At 41.4% G+C, this 19,161-nt stretch overlaps 2 long non-coding RNA genes across 3 annotated transcripts in view; one reads left to right on the forward strand and one right to left on the reverse strand.

Moving 5' to 3' along the window:
* Nucleotides 1–19,137, reverse strand: part of LOC139184239 (uncharacterized) — a 36,022-nt gene extending 16,885 nt beyond the window's left edge. For both annotated transcript variants that reach the window (XR_011567838.1, XR_011567837.1), the window contains exon 1: nucleotides 18,731–19,137. This is a non-coding gene — a long non-coding RNA (uncharacterized lncRNA). The remainder of the gene's footprint in view (nucleotides 1–18,730) is intronic.
* On the forward strand, nucleotides 1,093–2,307 carry LOC139184240 (uncharacterized). The gene is made up of 2 exons (XR_011567839.1): nucleotides 1,093–1,406; nucleotides 1,981–2,307. It is a non-coding gene; the product is annotated as an uncharacterized lncRNA (long non-coding RNA).
* Nucleotides 19,138–19,161: the final 24 nt, after the last annotated feature.

Below are 19,161 nucleotides of genomic sequence, written 5' to 3' on the forward strand. Positions count from 1 at the left end.
GGAACACTTACAGTTGTCTGGATAGCAGACAAAAGGGATTCCAGTATTTTTTCTATTTTGAGCTACTCAGGAAAAGACGAAAGCCATTGCATGAAACATTAAGTGCTGTAAAAATACACACTCTTGAGTCACTAAAGAAATGCCATGAGTTATGTCTTTAAAACTTTTTGATGCATGAAAAGATTAAGCATAAATAATTCCAATTTCAACTTCAGAGTCTATTTACTGAAATCTTTTTAAAATAGTTGCCATAATCCTCCCTTATGAAATGGATGGAATGCAAAAGGAATGAGTTGATAAAAGTTATGTATTCAAAATTATTTAACAGTGTGACCTAAAAGTGGAGAAGGAAATGGCAACCCACTCCAGTGTTCTTGCCTGGAGAATCCCAGGGATGGGGGACCCTGGTGGGCTGCTGTCTCTGGGGTTGCAGAGTCAGACACGACTGAAGTGACTTAGCAGCAGTGACCTAAAAGTAAGTGTAAAATTGTACTTCTACCAAGCTAGTAGGCTCATGCTTTTCCAGCAATAGTTTATCTCCAAATTTATTGATTAAAGTGACAATTTGCTTAGGAGTTTACCTACTTTAGAGAAAAAAGAGGTCTTCATATGCTACATTGTAAGACTAAATAAAGTGTTTAAATGCAATCTACATATAGCATAATTCTAGCCAACACTTTAAATAGATATATCACTTGTTTATAGATAATATATATTGCTTTATCTGAAATAAAAGAATTCTCCCTTGAGATTTATTTTTGGGATTGCACATTCTCATAAAAATGACCTCTTCAGAACACTGATTAGACTTACAAAGTATAGCACAGGGAATTATATTCAACTAACCTTTAATGAAAAAGGACAAAAAATATATAACTAAATCATTTTTCTGTATACCTGAAACTAACACAATATTGTAAATCAACTATACCTCAATAAATAATTTAATAAGACAACAATAATTTATCATTACTTTATGAATGGCTCTCAAATCTGCAACACGGGTAAGACCTAAGAGTGTCAGCTTTTCTCTGCTCCACCTGGTGTCAACTGGTGTGGCTCAGGGCAGTCCGGTCATGCTGAACATTCAGTCACGCTGCTGGCGCGGGCTGGTGGCTGAAAGCTTAGCTGGGTTGTTGGTTGTTGCGGGGGGCGGGGGTTGCCTTTGTTCCTCTCCATGTGAATCTCTTTGCAGGGTTTCTTGGGTTTCATCACAGCCCAGACACTGAGTACCAAAAAGGATTGTTCCAAGAGACCCAGGAGGAAACTGCAAGACTTTTTATGAGCTGGCTTCACGAGTCTCAGTAAGACACCTCTGCCACATTGATCAAGCAAGGCACTAAGACTTTTGAGATTCAAGGAGAGGCCGGAGTCTCTTAATGGAAGGAGTAACAAAGATTTTGAAGGTACTTTTAATCTACCATGTCCTGTCTCTATCCAAGTTCTGCTGAATCTATTCTGAAGTGTGTTAGTCACTCAGTCGTGTCCTACTCTGTGCAACCCCATGGACTATAGCCCACCAGGCTCCTCTGCCCATGGGCTTCTCCAGGCAAGAATACTGGAGTGGGGTGCCATCTCCTTCTCCAGGGGATCTTCCCGACCCAGAGTCAAACCTGAGTCTCTTACATCTCCTGCATTGGCAGGCCGGTTCTTTACCACCCGAAGCACCTGGGAAGCCCTTTAGGACTATGACCCTCAGTAACGATGCCAATCTTACGAGGTAGAGGGATCTGTGTTAGCACAGAGCCTTATATGGAAAGGTTTCCAGGAACGCACTGTGGACAGGAACAGGGACAGTCTGTACTGTTCCAGGAAGAGAAAACAACACAACTACACATCTGAGGGAACGTCGAGAAGCACCCTGCAGCCAAGCACTGCATAAGGGCACAAGACAAGGGAAGGTTCTAATAGAACCTGGGGAAGAGCGCTAAATGGAGTTTGACATATTGCTCCCTAACTTCCCTTTCTTTACGTCTCTAGATCAAGACCAAGTGAAGTCGTTCAGTCGTGTCCAACTCTTTGCGACCCCATGGACTGTAGCATACCACGCTCCTCCATCCATGGGATTTTCCAGGCAAGAGTACTGGAGTGGATTGCCATTGCCTTCTCCAGAGGACCTTCCTGACCTAGGGATCGAACACGGGTCTCCTGCATTGTAGGCAGACGCTTTACCGTCTGAGCCACAAGGGAAGTCTTCTAGAGGGGGCTAATTGTTTTCCTCAATCCTGTGACAGAAAGAATTGGAGAGGACAGGAAGGGCAAGAACAATTTGAGTCTTAATTTTCAATAAATGATTACTGAACTTCATCAAGACCAATTGAAGGAGATTGATCAAGAGGGCAGAGTAGGAGGACATGGAACTCACCTCAAAAACAGATCTACTTGTGGAACAATTCTCACTGAAATCTAAACTGGAAACTGGCTGAAAGGCTCCTGTACAAACAAGGCTGTAGGAAAGATCCACAAGGCAAAGGGTGGGGAGGGAAGAGAGGTGATCCCGTCAGGACATCTGCCCCAGGAGGGGACTTAGAAGGAAAGTGAAATTACACAGCAGGAGATCCAGCCCAGAGAGGGAGTGGTTTGAGCCAAATAGTGGGCCCATGATTCCTGGGGTTTCACTGAGGGAAGATGAGTATTTGGAACCCTCCCCTAGGTATTTGGGAGGGTTCTGGGAATAACAGGAGGGCTGGGGGAGGCCTGGACTCTGCCCTGACTTGTCTTTGAGGCAGAGCATACAGGGCAGACTGTGGACTGCTTCAGGGGCTGCCGGCGTCCTGTACCAGCCCCAGCACATGCCCCTCCTAAGCTGGGCAAGTGCTCCAGCCCTGCCTACTTCACATCACAGCTCAGCACTGGGCTGAGGGCTATAGCATCTCGGGGGGAGCTTGGCCAGGGGACGCAGAGGTGGCTGAGACTTGGGAAGGCATCGACGGGATGGGGGCAGCCACTGCTGGAGCTGATGCAGGGAGGGCAGACGGCTGCCCTCTCTGTAGGCAGTCCATATCACATACACGCTGGGAGCCCGTGCAGGGCCCCTGTCCCTCAGCGCAGGGGCAGCAGAGACAAGCTGGGGAAGTGATCCTTCGTGAGCAGCAAAGGAGACTTCAACCTCACGCCGTGTGTGAGCAGGGCAGGGGCAGCCACTGCTGGCACTTGCACGAGTGAAACACTGGAGCCAGTCTGGACCTCTGTCTGCTGTTGGCCCACGACAGCCCTCACCCCTTAATCAGCCAAGAGCGGTACACACCCTTTTCGCTCCAATAACGCTTCCTCAGGGGCAAGGGCACTGGGGGAGGGGAGAGCATGCATTTGAAAGTGTCGGGGGAGTGTGTAATTTCCTCGGTTCTGTCTCATCATGACAAAAATTTGAAGCGATGGACCAGTGTTACAGCTCAGTTTTATTTCAAAAATAAAGGAAAATACATCCTTGAGGTTTGAGGGCATGCTGACCCAAAAGATGCGAAGAGAAGAAAGAGGCCCCAGCCCAACTTTGGCTCCTCTTTTTAGGTTACCACCGCTCCCGCCCCCACCCCGGGCCTGCCCTGTGTAGACTGGGCCAGGAGTGCTGTTTACCTGAAGTCCTCACTCTGGTCCTTGTTTGCTCTATTTTTGCAGGCTTTTCCCTTCCTTAACTTTTAGCCACTGCCATTCTGGACTTCTTTTTCCTATTCTAACTACCTAACAAAAGGAACAGAGCTGGGCCGAACCTGACCCTCAGAGATTCTGTTCCATCAAGTTGGGATCAGACCCTACCCCCGGTATAGCAGTCATGACCACCGAGCAGCGGACAAACCCTGATCCACACTTGGCTTCAGCCCTAGCCCATCGCCAGCCTCGCCTCCTACCAAGATGACGGATGCCAGTAAGCCCTGACCAAAGACATGACTTATTTTCAAGTCAAATCCAGGTCTCCCACCAAAGGCACTGGGGAGTGAGAAGGGTACAAGGATATTCCCAGATAAAAAGACGCCCTCAAGACCGCAACAGGTAACTGTTTTACCTAAATTCAGAAAGACAGAGAAAGTTAAGCAAAATGAGAAGATGCAGGAACTGATCTCAATTGAAAGCTCAACAGAAAACTCCTGAAAAAAATGAATAATGAAACAGAAATGCACAGTTTACTACATAAAGAATTCAAAGCATTAGTCATAAGGATGCTAAGTAAATTATAGGAGAGACAGGTGAACACAGTGAGAATGGTATCAGGGAAAGAGATATAAAGAACTAGCTTCAGAACTAAGACAAAAGAAGCAGTCAGAGCTAAGAATACAATAAATAAAATAAAAGTACACGCTGAAACAAAAACAAACTAGAAGGTATTAATAGCTGACTGAGGCTTCCCTGATGGCTCAGCAGGTAAAGAACCTGCCTGCAACGCAGGAGACACAGAAGATGTGGGCTCGATCCCTGGGTTGGAAAGATCCCGTAGAGAAGGAAAGGGCAACCCGCTCCAGGATTCTTGCCTGAAAAATCCCATGGACAGAGGAGCCTGGTGGGCTACAGTGCAAAGTCTTGTGAAGCGTCAGATATGACTAAGCACGCAGGCAGGGCAAGTGACACAGAAGAATGCGTGTGATCTGGAAGACAGAATAATGAAAATCACTGAATCAGAATAGCAAAAGAAAAACAAATTAAAAAATAGTTACATTCAAAGCAATCTATGGGATAATAGCAAACACATGAATCTTTGCATTATAGAAATCCTAGAAGAAGAGAGGGAGAAGGTTATCAAACATGCATTTGCCGAACTATGGCTGAAACTCCCCAAATCTGAAGAATCACACACACACACACACAGATACACACACACACACACACACACAGACACACACACACAGATACACACACACAGACACACACACACAGACACACAGACACAGACACACACACACAGACACACACACACACACAGATGTATATACACATATATATAAAAACCTGCCTGGCTCCTGTATCCATGGAATTCTCCAAGAATACCAAGTTGGTAGCCATTCCCTTCTCCAGAGGATCTTACTGACCCAGCAATCAAACCTGGGTCTCGTGCACTGCAGGCAAATGTTTTACCATCTGAACCACCAAGGAAGCCTGTAAAGATATATACACTTATATATAGATAAAGATATATCTCCAAGTACAAGAAGCACAGAGGATCCCAAACAAGGTGAACACAAACACACCCACAGCAAGATATGTTACAGTTAAAATGACAAGAGTTGAAGAGAATTCTAAAGGCAGCAAGAGAAAAACAAGTCATATACAAGGGACCTCCCATAAGGCTATCAGCTAATTTTTCTGCAGAAACTTTGCAAGAGTAAAGGGACTGTCATGACATATTCAAAGTGCTAACAGGAAGAACATACAGTTTAGGATACTCTACTCAGCAGGATTACAACTGAGAACTGAAAGATGATTCAGAACTTCTCAAGCAAGCAAAAACTAAAAGAGGTCATCGATACTAAACCTACCCTAAAAGAAATGGTAAAGGGTCTTTTATAAGTGGAAAAGAAAAGGCTATAACAAGAAGGAAAAATCTATAGGAAAGTGAAAATTCCACCAGGAAAAGCAAATAAATAGTAAAGGCTAGGCTCAATCACTAACATAAGCTGGTATGAAAATTAAAATGCAAAAATTGTAGCGGCAACTATAACTACGATAAACAGTGAAGGGATAAACGTGAAGATGTAAAATGTCACGTCAAAAACACAAAATGTGGGGATGGGAGTAAAAAATGTAGATCTTTCAGAATGTGCTTGAACTTAAATGAAAAAGAAAGGGTATGAGAAAATATTTGAGGAGATTACAGTTGAAACCGTCTCTAACATGGGAAAGGAAATAGCCACCCAAGTCCAGGAAGCCCAGAGAGTCCCATACAGGATAAACCCAGAAAGAAACACGCCAAGACACACATTAATCAAACTAACAAATATTAAACACAAGGAAAAAATATTAAAAGCAGCAAAGGAAAAGCAACAAATAACACACAAAGGACTCCCCATTAGGTTAACCGCTGATCTTTCAGCAGAAGCTCTGCAGGCCAGAAGGCAGGAGCAGGATATACTGAAAGTGATGAAAGGAAAAAACTTATAACTAAGATTACTCTCTACAGCAAGGATCTCATTCAGATTTGACAGAGAAATCAAAAGCTTCACAGATAAACAAAAGTTAAGAGAATTCAGCACCACCAAACCAGCTCTACAACAAATGTTAAAGGAACTTCTCTAGACAGGAAACACAAGAGAAAGAAAAGACCTACAAAAAAAACCCCAAATCAAAAAGCAAATGGTAGTAAGATCGTGCTGTCATTGTTCAGTCACTGTAAGTCATGTCTGACTCTTTACAGCACCGTGAGCTGCAGCACAGCAGGCTTCCCTGTCCTTCACTATCTCCCGCGGTTTGCTCAAACTCATGCCATCCAACCGTCTCATCTTCTGCTGCCCCGTTCTTTGCCTACCCTCAATCTTTCCCAGCATCAGGGTCTTTTCCAATGAGTTGGCTCTTCACATCAGGTGGCCAAAGTATTGGAGTTTCAGCTTCAGCATCAGTCCTTCCAATGAACACCCAGGACTGATCCCCTTTAGGATGGACTGGTTGGATCTCCTTGCAGTCCAAGGGACTCTCAAGAGTCTTCTCCAACACCACAGTTCAAAAGCATCAATTCTTCGGCACTCAGCTTTCTTTATAGTCCAACTCTCACACCCATACACGACAACTGGAAAAACCATAGCTTTGACTGGATTGACTTTTGTCGGCAAAGTAATGTCTCTGTTTTTTAATGTGCTGTCTAGGTTTATCATATCTTTTCTTCCCAGGAGCAAGCATCTTTGAATTTCATGGCTGCAATCACCATCTGTAGTGATTTTGGAGCCCAAGAATAGAAATTATATCACTGTTTCCACTGTTTCCCCATCTATTTAATATGAAGTCATGGGATCGGATGCCATGATCTTAGTTTTTTGAATGTTGAGTTTTAAACCAGCTTTTTCCCTCTCCTCTTTCACCTTCATCAAGAGGATCTTTAGTTCCTCTCCACTTTCTGCCATTAGAGTGGTATCATCTGCATATCTGAGGTTGGTGATCCTTCAGTTCATTTCAGTCGCTCAGTCGTGTCCGACTCTTTTCGACCCCATGAATCGCAGCATGCCAGGCCTCCCTGTCCATCACCAACTCCCAGAGTTCACTCAAACTCATGTCCATCGAGTCGGTGACGCCATCCAGCCATCTCATCCTCTGTCGTCCCCTTCTCCTCCTTTCCCCAATCCCTCCCAGCATCAGAGTCTTTTCCAATGAGTCAACTCTTCGCATGAGGTGGCCAAAGTGCTGGAGTTTCAGCTTTAGCATCATTCCTTCCAATGAACACCCAGGACTGATCTCCTTCAGAATGGACTGGTTGGACCGCCTTGCAGTCCAAGGGACTCTCAAGAGTCTTCTCCAACACCACAGTTCAAAAGCATCAATTCTTCGGCGCTCAGCCTTCTTCACAGCCCAACTCTCACATCCATACATGACCACAGGAAAAACCATAGCCTTGACTAGATGGACCTTTGTCAGCAAAGTAACGTCTCTGCTTTTTAATGTGCTGTCTAGGTTGGTCATAACTTTCCTTCCAAGGAGTAAGCGTCTTTGAATTTCATGGCTGCAGTCACCATCTGCAGTGATTTTGGAGCCCCCAAAAATAAAGTCTGACATATCAATAATTACTTTTAAATGTAAGTTATTAAATGCTCCAACCAAAAAATGCAGACTGGCTGAATGTATACAAAAACAAGACCTCTATATATGCTGTCTACCAGAGACCCACTTCAGACCTAGGGACACATACTGACTGAAAGTGAGGAGCTGGAAAAAGTTATTCCACACACATGGAAATTAGGAAGCAGGAGTAGCAACACTCATATCGGATGAAACAGACTTAAAATAAAGACCATCACAAAAGACTAGGAAGAACACTACCTAGCAATCAAGATATCAATCCAAGAAGAAGATATAAATATAAATATATATGAACCCAACATAGAAGGACCTCAATACACAAGGCAAATGCTAACAACTGTAAAAGGGGACACTGACCACAACGCAGGAACAGTGGGAGACTTTAATACTCCCACTGACACCGATGAACGCATCATCCAGACAGAAAATTAATAAGGAAACACAAGCTTTAAATGACACACTGGAGGAAGCAGGCCTAATTGTTATCTCTAGGACATTCCATCCAGAAACACTCTATTTTCTTAAGAGCACAAGGAACATTCTCAGGATAGATCACATCTTGGGTCATAAATCAAGCCTTGGTAAATTTAAGAAAATTGAAGTTGTACCAAGCAGTTTTTCTGACTATAAAGCTGTAAGATTAGATATCAATTATAGGGAGAAAAAAACTATAAAAAACACAAACACCTGGAGGGTAACAATACATTTCTAAATAGCCAAGAGGCCACCGAAGAAATCAAAGAGGAAAGAAAAAGTGCCCGGAAACCAATGACGATGAAGAGACACAGCTCAAAGCCTGCGGGACGCAGAGGATCGCGCCTGGCGTGCATTGCTGCACGGCAGAAATCCACACAATGTTGTCAAGCAATTTTCCACCGATTAAAAAATTCTGAAAAATGCCTTTTGCAAATTAATTTTGTTTGGTGAAGACTGATGACAACGTGAGAGAAGTAGCTCTTGCCATCTGATCCAAGTTCCTGAAGAACTGTGGTTAAAATTTTTTTCTACTTACTCAGTGTATAATTTAATAAGATTATTTGTAAATGGGGTTCAAAATTTACTACATTAAAATGGCAGGTAGTGGTGTGAAAGAGAATGAAGCGTGAGATGGAGGAATCTGCTCAGCAGAACAGATATACAGAACAGATATTATACGGACTGTATCTTTGTTGTACAAAGGATACAATTACAATTTCTTTATTTTGGCTCTTTTTTTGATTGGGCTAAAGTAGGGCAAGATGAGTGGCTCTGTTAACCAAGCAGATAACAGAAAATATACTGGGTAAAAAGCTTCCAGTGATATTTCAGGGCTCTGGAAACAAAATTTTAATAGGTTGCATGCCTCTAGAGATAGAAAGATATGTTACTGCCTCTCAAAAAGGAAGACCAAAATGAAAGAAAATTTTAGTTCTTGTGAGAAAACGCTGGAAGTAATCATTAAAAAGCAAAAAACAAATAAGGCTTTCCTGGAGGTCCAGTGATTAAGAATGTGGACTTTCACGGCAGGGGCATGGGTTTGATCCCGCCCCCAAACCGCCCCCCATCAGGGGGCTTAGAGTGCTCATACTGCATCACTACCACCCCCAAAATAAGCTGGCATTGAAAAGCAGGTCTAACTGTAAGATAGCTGAACTGACATGTCAGAATCCTCTTATTCCCTTAAAAATAAAACTTGAATGTTGAAGGAAAATGCTTTGTTTATATTATGATATATTTTAAATATATAAGTGAATAATACCCATGTATTTGTTACCCATCTTATCAAATCTCAACATTTTCCCTATTTGTTTTAATTTTTTTTATAAATGGAATGAAACAGTGGACATTTCTTGTGTCTCCCTTTCCACCCTCCCCAGAAATAACATGATCATGAGCTTAATATTTATTGCTCTGAATTTCTTTATAGTTTTATAAATAAATAACTATTCACAAACAACTGCTTGCTTGTCACATTGCTAAATTCATGTGAACTGTTAAACAATGTAACACAGTAAAAACCACACTATTCATCCATTCACCTACCAATAGTATGTTTAGTTTTTTCCAAATTTTTGTTTTTATGAAATATGTTGCTTTTATAATGTTCATTTTGAAGTGAAATTGCTGGGTAGTAGAAGATGAGAATCTTGACATTTACTTGATATTCACAAGTTGTCCTAGAAAATAATGACCAAGTTACATCCTACTAGGATGTAAACTGAATGCATACGAGGTACAGTTTCTACACATTATCACAAAGCTAACAGCTTTTTAAACTTTCACCAGTTTGACAAGCGACTTTCTGTAGTTTTAATTGCATTTCCTTAACAACAGTGACCCAGGTTTGATCCCTGGTTGGAGAGATCCTCTGGATAAGGTAATGACAACCCACTCTAGCATTTTGTCTGAGAAATCCCATGGACAGAAGAGCCTGGCAGGCTACAGTCCATGGAGTCGCAAAGAGTTGGACACAACTTAGCAACAAAACCACAATAACAGTGAATTTAAACATCTTTTCCTAAGTTAATTGGCCACTCAGGTTTCCTACTCTGTAAATTGTCATACTTACATCAGTTCAGTTCAGTTCAGTCGCTCAGTCGTGTCCGACTCTTTGCGACCCCATGAATCGCAGCAAGCCAGGCCTCCCTGTCCATCACCAACTCCCGGAGTTCACTCAGACTCACGTCCATCGAGTCAGTGATACCATCCAGCCATCTCATCCTCTGTCGTCCCCTTCTCCTCCTGCCCACAATCCCTCCCAGCATCAGAGTCTTTTCCAATGAGTCAACTCTTCACATGAGGTGGCCAAAGTACTGGAGTTTCAGCTTTAGCATCATTCCTTCCAAAGAAATCCCAGGGCTGATCTCCTTCAGAATGGACTGGTTGGATCTCCTTGCAGTCCAAGGGACTCTCAAGAGTCTTCTCCAACACCACAGTTCAAAAGCATCAATTCTTCGGCGCTCAGCCTTCTTCACAGTCCAACTCTCACATCCATACATGACCACAGGAAAAACCATAGCCTTGACTAGACAGACCTTTGTTGGCAAAATAATGTCTCTGCTTTTGAATATGCTATCTAGGTTGGTCATAACTTTCCTTCCAAGGAGCAAGCGTCTTTTAATTTCCATCTGCGGTGACTTTGGAGCCCCCCAAAATAAAGTCTGACACTGTTTCCACTGTTTCCCCATCTATTTCCCATGAAGTGATGGGACCGGATGCCATGATCTTTGTTTTCTGAATGTTGAGCTTTAAGCCAACTTTTTCACTCTCCACTTTCACTTTCATCAAGAGGCTTTTGAGTTCCTCTTCACTTTCTGCCATAAGGGTGGTGTCATCTGCATATCTGAGGTTACTGATATTTCTCCCAGCAATCTTGATTCCAGCTTGTGTTTCTTGCAGTCCAGCATTTCTCATGATGTACTCTGCATATAGTTAAATAAGCAGGTAGGATTGTTTATTTTTAAAAACTTTATCTGTAGGAAGAATACATGCATTTGTGTACGCATTGCAAATATCTCAGTTCAGGGCTTTCCTTTCCTTTTTCTTTGTGTTATCTTTCAATGCACAGAAGTTTATTTGGGAAAACTTATCACATTTTGTCTTGTGCTTTTCGTATCTTATTTAAAAAAGAATCTTCCTTATCCTAGATTCTTAGTTGTCCTGGAATTTATCTCACTCATGTAAAATAAAATTTTTATTTTATTTAGATTTAATATTTTCCAATATGAATTTTCTCTTCTTTGATTTCTGGATGTCACCATGGATTTTTTAAAAATTGGATTTCTATTTTGTTCCATTAGTCATGTAAGGCAAGTTACTCCCATATGGTTCTTTTTCAAATTGAACAGACTATGTATCAAGTCATGTATTATAATATGCAGATTTTGTGTCAGTTTCTTAACTTACACAAGCAATTGTATTAGTATTTTGATCGAAACAGTAATATATTGATAATACATAGAGCAATCTGTGGAAGCTGACATCTTTATCTTATTTAGTTTTTCCATCCATGAACATTGTATATCTCATCATTTTTTAAGGACTTTTTAATGCTATTTAATAATGCTTGATAATTTTCTGTATAAAGGCCTTGCATATCTGTTCTTAGCATTATTCCTGAGTACTTTATAGTCTTTGTACCTATTGTGAATGGGATTATCTCATGTATAAAGTTTTCCAGTTGGTTATTGTGAATATATATATAACCATGTTAGTGGTTTTTGTATGTTCATCTTAAGATGAAAGATTTTAAAGCCAACTTGTAACATTTACTAGCATAACTTTTTATAAAAGAAATAAATTTGGCATTCATTCCAATTCAGCTAAAATCATGGTTATCTGGAGATGAGTTAGTAATTACCTGCATTGGAGTGCTAAAACATTACACATCTTTTGCTTCAAGATCATTACATTATATTGGACCCAGTTTGGTAAGACTTAATGACCCCATCTAGTGGCAGTTTGAAATTCTAAGTGAACTGGAAAAAGCACTTAAATATTTTATTAGATAGCTATTTTTGTTTAAAGAATTATAATAGCAACAATATCCTAGCTGTAAATGTTAAGAAATAACAAAGATTAATTTGACATCAAAACTAATTATGCTTGTAGTCTTGTATTGCTGATTTTAAGATTAGAATGAGGTAGGCTTACAGAGAAAATTATGCACAACCTCCCATGCTGGAGCCAAATAGTATATGTGGGGATTTAATCTTCAGGATTGCTCTTCAGGGGATTATCATAGGTCACATTCACATAATGTTTTAAAAATGACATTGCCAACAGCTGGCTAGTGTCAATCCATATGACCTTCATAATAACTTGATCCTCAGAGTCTAACCCATAAAAGGACTATTTTATAGTGAAGGACCCTTTAAAGTGAGGCCTAGTTTTATATATCACTAATTAGAATTTTTCCTTTCTGTAGGACATAACAAAATTTTATGCATAATTGTACTCAATTTCAGAAAACACTGAGACAACATGCTAATAATTCAAAAAAGTATTTTAAACTCAAATGAATTCAAGATGTATTTAAAATGAAAACATACACACAATAACATTTTTAAAGTGTAACATTAAAATACTTGTGAGAACTAAGTTTGAAGTAGAGAAGACCTTTCTAATGATAGACAGAACCTCTACGAGAAAAGGTTGATTAAAACCTTTTATAAGAAAATAAAAAATGAAAACAACACTGTCATATCTCTGGTAAAATCTTTAAAATGATGATTCCCTGTGTTAATACCGGTTAAAGATGAAAACATCAAAAACAGGCTTTCCTTATATTATTAGTGGAGAATATATTTGGAATAAACCTTCTCAAGTGAAATTTGACAAAGCATTAGAAACCTTTACCCCAGAAATTATACTACCCAGAATAATTATAGGCATACAACATAGAAATGATTATAAGAATATTCTTTATAGCAGTATTTAAAATATTTTCAGATTATAAAAAATAAATGTCTGTTAGGTGAATTGAGAAACTAATTAGAATATATACATAAAGTAGAATTTTATGTTACTATTAACCCTAATGCTACAAAATAACATTTGAAGATATTTGAAATATTTTTATATATTTAATTATATAATCACACAAAAGGGGAGATACTCTCAGAATAGTATTAAATGACAAGCAGAGACTTATCAATCATTTTCATTTTCCTCAAACTTTCTTGTTCTTATGGAAAAAAACCCCAGAATTTAAATATTCAACAGGAGTTATATTCTGAACTGTGATGTGTACCCCCACCTTATATATCAGTGTGAAAATATTTGGAGATGAGGCCTGTGGGAGGTAATTTAAAGTTAGATGAGGTCACAGGGCAGGCCTCTGGGGTGGTAAGAGGAGACAGCAGGGAGCTTGCTTGCCGGGGACCAGCCCCGGTGGATCCAGGGTATTCGAAGCGGGGACGGCGTCGGCAAGGATCAGGAAACAACTGCTTAATTAAACGTTAATTAAGGATATAAAGAGTAATAGAATGAGGGTAGCTCAGTGAAGAAATTCAGTGGAGAAAAGAGGCTGAATAATTCAGCCAGAAGGTAAGAGAAAGAACGACATGGTGAGACCAAGTTTCGGTGAACAAGGCCCGTACTTTATTTTCCAAAGTAGTTTTTATACCTTAAGTTATGCATAGAGGATAATGGGGGAAGGGGTAGAGTCAGGCAGCAAGCCAGGCTTTCTTCCTGCAAACTTATCATATGCAAAAGCTTAGGTGATTTGCATCATCTTCTGGCCCGGAGGCCTGTTAACATTTTAAGACCTTTTCTTCAGAAAACTTATTTTTCTCTAAAGGTGATTGGTCAGGAGCCACCCTCCAAAAGCATTAGATAAAGTTGCATTCCTACAGAGCAAATGTGTGGTGGGCTACAACAAGAAAAAGAATTAACTCAAGGGTCCCAGGTTACAAACATTAAAGCTACTATTTACACCAATTATATTAATCAATACACTGCCAGGGACACAGCAGGTAGGGGATATGGAGACTTAGCAGCAAACATTGGCCCAACAAGTGAAAATCCCTTCACCAATACAATTTCTAATCAATCTTTTAACTGCTCAAAGGAATCTGTATTTAGACAGTTTAGAACATCTCATGCCTCTCAGTTTGGAGGCTCTGAGCAATCACATGTGGCCGGAAAAACCTATTCAGGCAGGCTAGAGGACTTCCAAGGGAGTTTGTAGGTTGAAACACTGTCACACCCAGGAATTATTAACTGGAGCTGTAAGCTAACTCTTTTTTCAGAGAGGTAGTGGGGGACAGCCCCCCGTAAAGTCAGAGGTGTAGGTGAAAGCACAAAGCAGAAAGTAGGCAGACTCTGGTTTTGGGGGTAGATTGCTCGAGAATTTCCAGGGAGACTCCTGAGGCTTGATCCCGCCTTTGCGTATGCCAAGCCTCCTTCCTCATGACCTTTGCCAGGGGCGGAGCTCGCTCCCCGCACTTGCTGGTTCTCTCTCTCTGCTCACCTCATGAGGACACGGAGAGAAGGCAGGCTTCCGCAAGTCAGGAAGAGAGATCTCGCCAGGAGCTGCACTGGCCAGCGCCGTGATCTGGGCTGTCAGCTTCCAGAACGACGAGAAAACATCTGTAGTTTAAGTCACCCACGCTCAGCCTAAGCAGATATCAACAACCTCAGATATGCAGATGACAGCACTCTAATGGCAGAAACTGAAGAGGAACTAAAGAGCCTGTTGATGAAGTGAAAGAGGAGAGTGGAAAAGAGGGCTTAAAACTCAGCATTTAGAAAACGAAGATATGGCATCCGGTTCAGTCACTTCATGGCAAATAGATGGGGAAAAAGTGGAAACAGTGACAGACTTTCTTTTCTTGGGCTCCAAAATCACTGTGGATGGTCTCTGTAGCCATGAAATTCAAAGATGCTTGCTCCTTGGAAGAAAAACTATGACACCTAGACAGCATATTAAAAAGCAGAGACATCACTTTGCCCACAAAGGCTGGTCTAGTCAAAGCTATGGTTTTTCCAGTAGTCGTGTACAGATACGAGAGTTGGACTATAAAGAAGGCTGAGTGCTGAAGAACTGATGCTTTTGAACTGTGGTGTTGGAGAAGACTCTTGAGAGTCCCTTGGACTGCAAGGAGATCCAACCAGTCCATTCTAAAGGAGATCAGTCCTGGGTGTTCATTGTAAGGACTGATGCTGAAGCTGAAACTCCAATACTTGGGTCACCTGATGCGAAGAGCTGACTCATTGGAAAAGACCCTGATGCTGGGAAAGATTGGGGGCAGGAGGAGAAGGAGGCGACAGAGGATGAGATGGTTGGATGGTATCACCAACTCAATGCATGTTTGAGTAAACTCCGGGAGTTGGTGATGGACAGACAGGCCTGGCGTGCTGCAATCCATGGGGTCGCAGAGAGTCAGATACGACTTTAGTGACTCAACAAAAACAAAGCAAATAAAATCACAAGATGAGAAGTTTTCTGGATTTCCCCCCCTTTTTTGCTTATCTATATTTCTAAATTGTCTCTAATAAACATACTATATTTATAATTTTAAAAGACATTAAAAAATATGTTAAACAGTATTAGAGCATTTTCAGGGCATACAGATGGTTCAGTGAGAAACTCATCATTAGTAAAATCAGTTCTTCATCTCTTGTTGTTCATATCATATTGACATGTCTTCACGAATTCTCTACATACACTAATTATTTGGCCTACAATTAAACTTAACAAAACAGATTGAATCCTTCTTAGCTACAAATGTCAAAGATTGATAAAGTTTCTAAACATATCACTGAAGGACAGATTTGTTTTCCTCCCATACAACTACTCTATAGTTATTATTTGGAAACATTGACCATATCAGTTACTATTTATCCAATTAGAGTGACTGATTAGCATTCTGCCTGAGGACCACTTGCCTAATAAAGGTGGAATTATACATTTTTTGTATTATAAGACATTTTTTAGTTGTCTTACTCATCCACCCTGTTGCCCTCTTATGCCATCACATTTCTAAGAAACAGTTTACTCCTGTTTCTTTTGCTACAATTACATATAACTGGATATATATTATATTATCCAACCATGGGCTTCCCTTGTGGCTCAGCTGGTAAAGAATCTGCTTGCAAAGTGGGAGACCTGGGTTCGATCCCTGGGTTCGATCCCTGGGTTGAAGGGAATGGCTACCCACTCCAGTATTCTGGTTGGAGAATTCTATGGACTGCAGAGTCCATGGGGTCACAAAGAGTCGGACATGACTGAGTGACTTTCACTATCCAACCATAGTTATCCACCCACTGGATACACCATAAACCAGAGGGGAGGTCATAAATCACTACATGGCAACATGTGATGTCCAATACGTCTACACACACACTTTTTAAAATCAGTTTTATCTTCATCACCACAATATCCTACATGAACACTGAGCACCCCAGTGAGGGAAGGAACGGAGGAAGCAGGGTGCGTGTTTCACGAATGGCACGTTCTGTTTGTGGCAGCAAAGGGTCTGAACCATCCTGGGATCTAAGGAATGTGGAGTCCATCTCCAGAGAGCTGAAAAATACTTGGCAGCGGGGAATTTCTCCCCAGGGACAGAAATCTGCAGTCAGTACATACAGAACACGCAAATGACCGGGCCTGTGATGCATACTCATCACTTGAGCTCCCTGCCGTGTTTAAGCACTTCCTTCATATTACGATAATTTCCTGCATTATATGTCTCACCTTCCCCAGATGAAACCGGCAAGCCTGCAATCCCAGACTCCCCGCATTAGGGGGCAGGCATGACCTAACTTCCTCTGGCCCAGCTATCCTCGGAGACAGAGCTGGAGGGAGGTGGTGAGGAGCCAGGTGCACCGAGGAACGTCCGTCTTCCAGCAAGCCAGCAGGTGGGAGGACCCAGCTCTGGGGGCTGGGGAGTCTGGACTCCTGTTCTGAGCATATCAAGTGCCGAGTGCTAGTGTCTGGTATTTCTGCTCAGACAAGGAGCGATTGGCTACTGTTCATGGATGCTCAGATTTCTAGTTGGATCCTGTGGCCCCACCAGACATCCTGTGAACTGTCTAATATCCTCTCACCAGCTCCTTTTTACTCAAATTTGCAAAAGTGGATTCTGGAGATGACAGTTAAGATCTTTGCCTAATGTATCACCCCAACCATAACACTCCTCTCTGAAAAACAAAACAAAGCCTAACCTGGTAAAGTTCACTGCTCATTGTTTAATTACGACAAAGACCAACCGTATTTATAGATATTAATATGAAAAATTTACATATAAGTCAGGGCTCTTTATTTATTTACAGAGCGTCAGTAATTAAAAAGAAATAACTTTCCGACCAGAGCCCCCCTTTCTATAGTGATCAGTCAAATTCATTCTTCCTGTTTCCCCGGTTTCACAAATAGCAGGAGGATTCAAACAGAACCTGTGAAGTTTGACAACTTCCTCATTAACACATGTTTGATCTCTGAAAAGCCTCTCTGTTCATCTACTGGGTGCTTAACCGCTTATTTCTCTGTTATGCAAACATTCTGAAACTACTTCATATCACATGAAAACACCTAGGGATGAGCCCATGAATATTCTCAATGTAAACCTAAATGCCAGCAGGCGAAAATGTCTGTTAGGAGCAGTGTGTACCCAGCATGAAGGAGGGAAGGGGTGCAGAGGGATGCGGAAATTAACTCATTCCCACATGAAAGAGCTGTCGCTAGAGAGGCCACTGCACTCGGGCAAGAGCTGAGCATCACACTCAAGTGGCTGAAACTGGAATTACTTTTCCAGCTTCACTGATCTATATTTGCCATAAAATTTTGTGCAAGTTTAAGATGTACAACACAATGATTTGATATCCGTTTATGTTACCAAATGTGAAATTGGAATTTAAAGAGACTATGGGTACACAATAAGAATCTGATCATGTGTTAAAGTCGTTGTAGTTCAAAAATAACATTCATTTTCTATTTGATGGGATACCATACCACTTACACATTTCTATCTTCTGAAGGTTATTTTTAGTCAAAATGTATTGGACATTTAATAGAGGTCTAGCATTAAGACTTTGCATCCCAGAACACATTTCTTTCTCCTGACAATACAAGGCAGATACTGTCAACCCTATTTTAGGGGCAAAGTGATTCCCAGAGAGGTTAATCACCTCAGGTAATACAATTACTAAACGACAGAGGTAAGATATGCCCCAGGTCTGTTAGACACCCAAACTCTCTACCCTGAATTGTAAAGGCTGTGCAGCAGCACTGACTTAGAGCTTATGCTTTTACGTAAATGTCAGAGGGAGCGTAGAAAGCTGTATACACACCATGACGCAACTCTGAAACTCTATACACTCGTGGACAAAGGCTTGGGGGGAGGACACGTCCTGTGCTGCTCATTTCCGTGTCCAAGAAACCAAGAGAATGAGGAACAGAGAGTTCTTAACAGAAAAAAGATTGAGAGCGTGTGTGTGTGTGTGTGTGTGTGTGTGTATGCACACACCATGGTTTTAAGAAAACAAGTTAGGAAACTTGAACTCCTTTACTAAACACACAGATTACAGAGACAGAACTCACCGACTGTCTTCACTATGCAGTCCCGGACTGGGATTATTGTTTTTCCCATTATTTTTTTCAAATGTTCTTGAAAGCTGTTACATTGTTTTTAAAATTAAAAAAGAGATAAGAACAAGCAATACGCAGAAGGAGAAAGGTCCAGCCTTTCAGCGCCTGAGAAGTGCTGAGCTTGCAAAGGCTGAGGAAGCCAAGGTCAGCCCCACCCCTCTGCCCCAGGGCCACTCGGAGGCTCTGCCCAAAGCTGAAGCCAAGTCTGGATGGAGAGTCCACAAGGTCACTGAGCAAACAGCTTTAAAAGGTCACTGTCTCGCTGACAATCAGAGACCTGCAGGAAGGTAAACATCCCTTCATTCCAGGAAGAGAAACATGTTATCCTAGAATCCTAGGGATGAACCTTTCTGTGACTGTTGAGAAGTTGCTGGTTCTTTCTT

This window comes from Bos indicus, chromosome 7 (genome assembly GCF_029378745.1).
Source record: "Bos indicus isolate NIAB-ARS_2022 breed Sahiwal x Tharparkar chromosome 7, NIAB-ARS_B.indTharparkar_mat_pri_1.0, whole genome shotgun sequence".
NCBI classification, from domain to species: Eukaryota; Metazoa; Chordata; class Mammalia; order Artiodactyla; family Bovidae; genus Bos; species Bos indicus.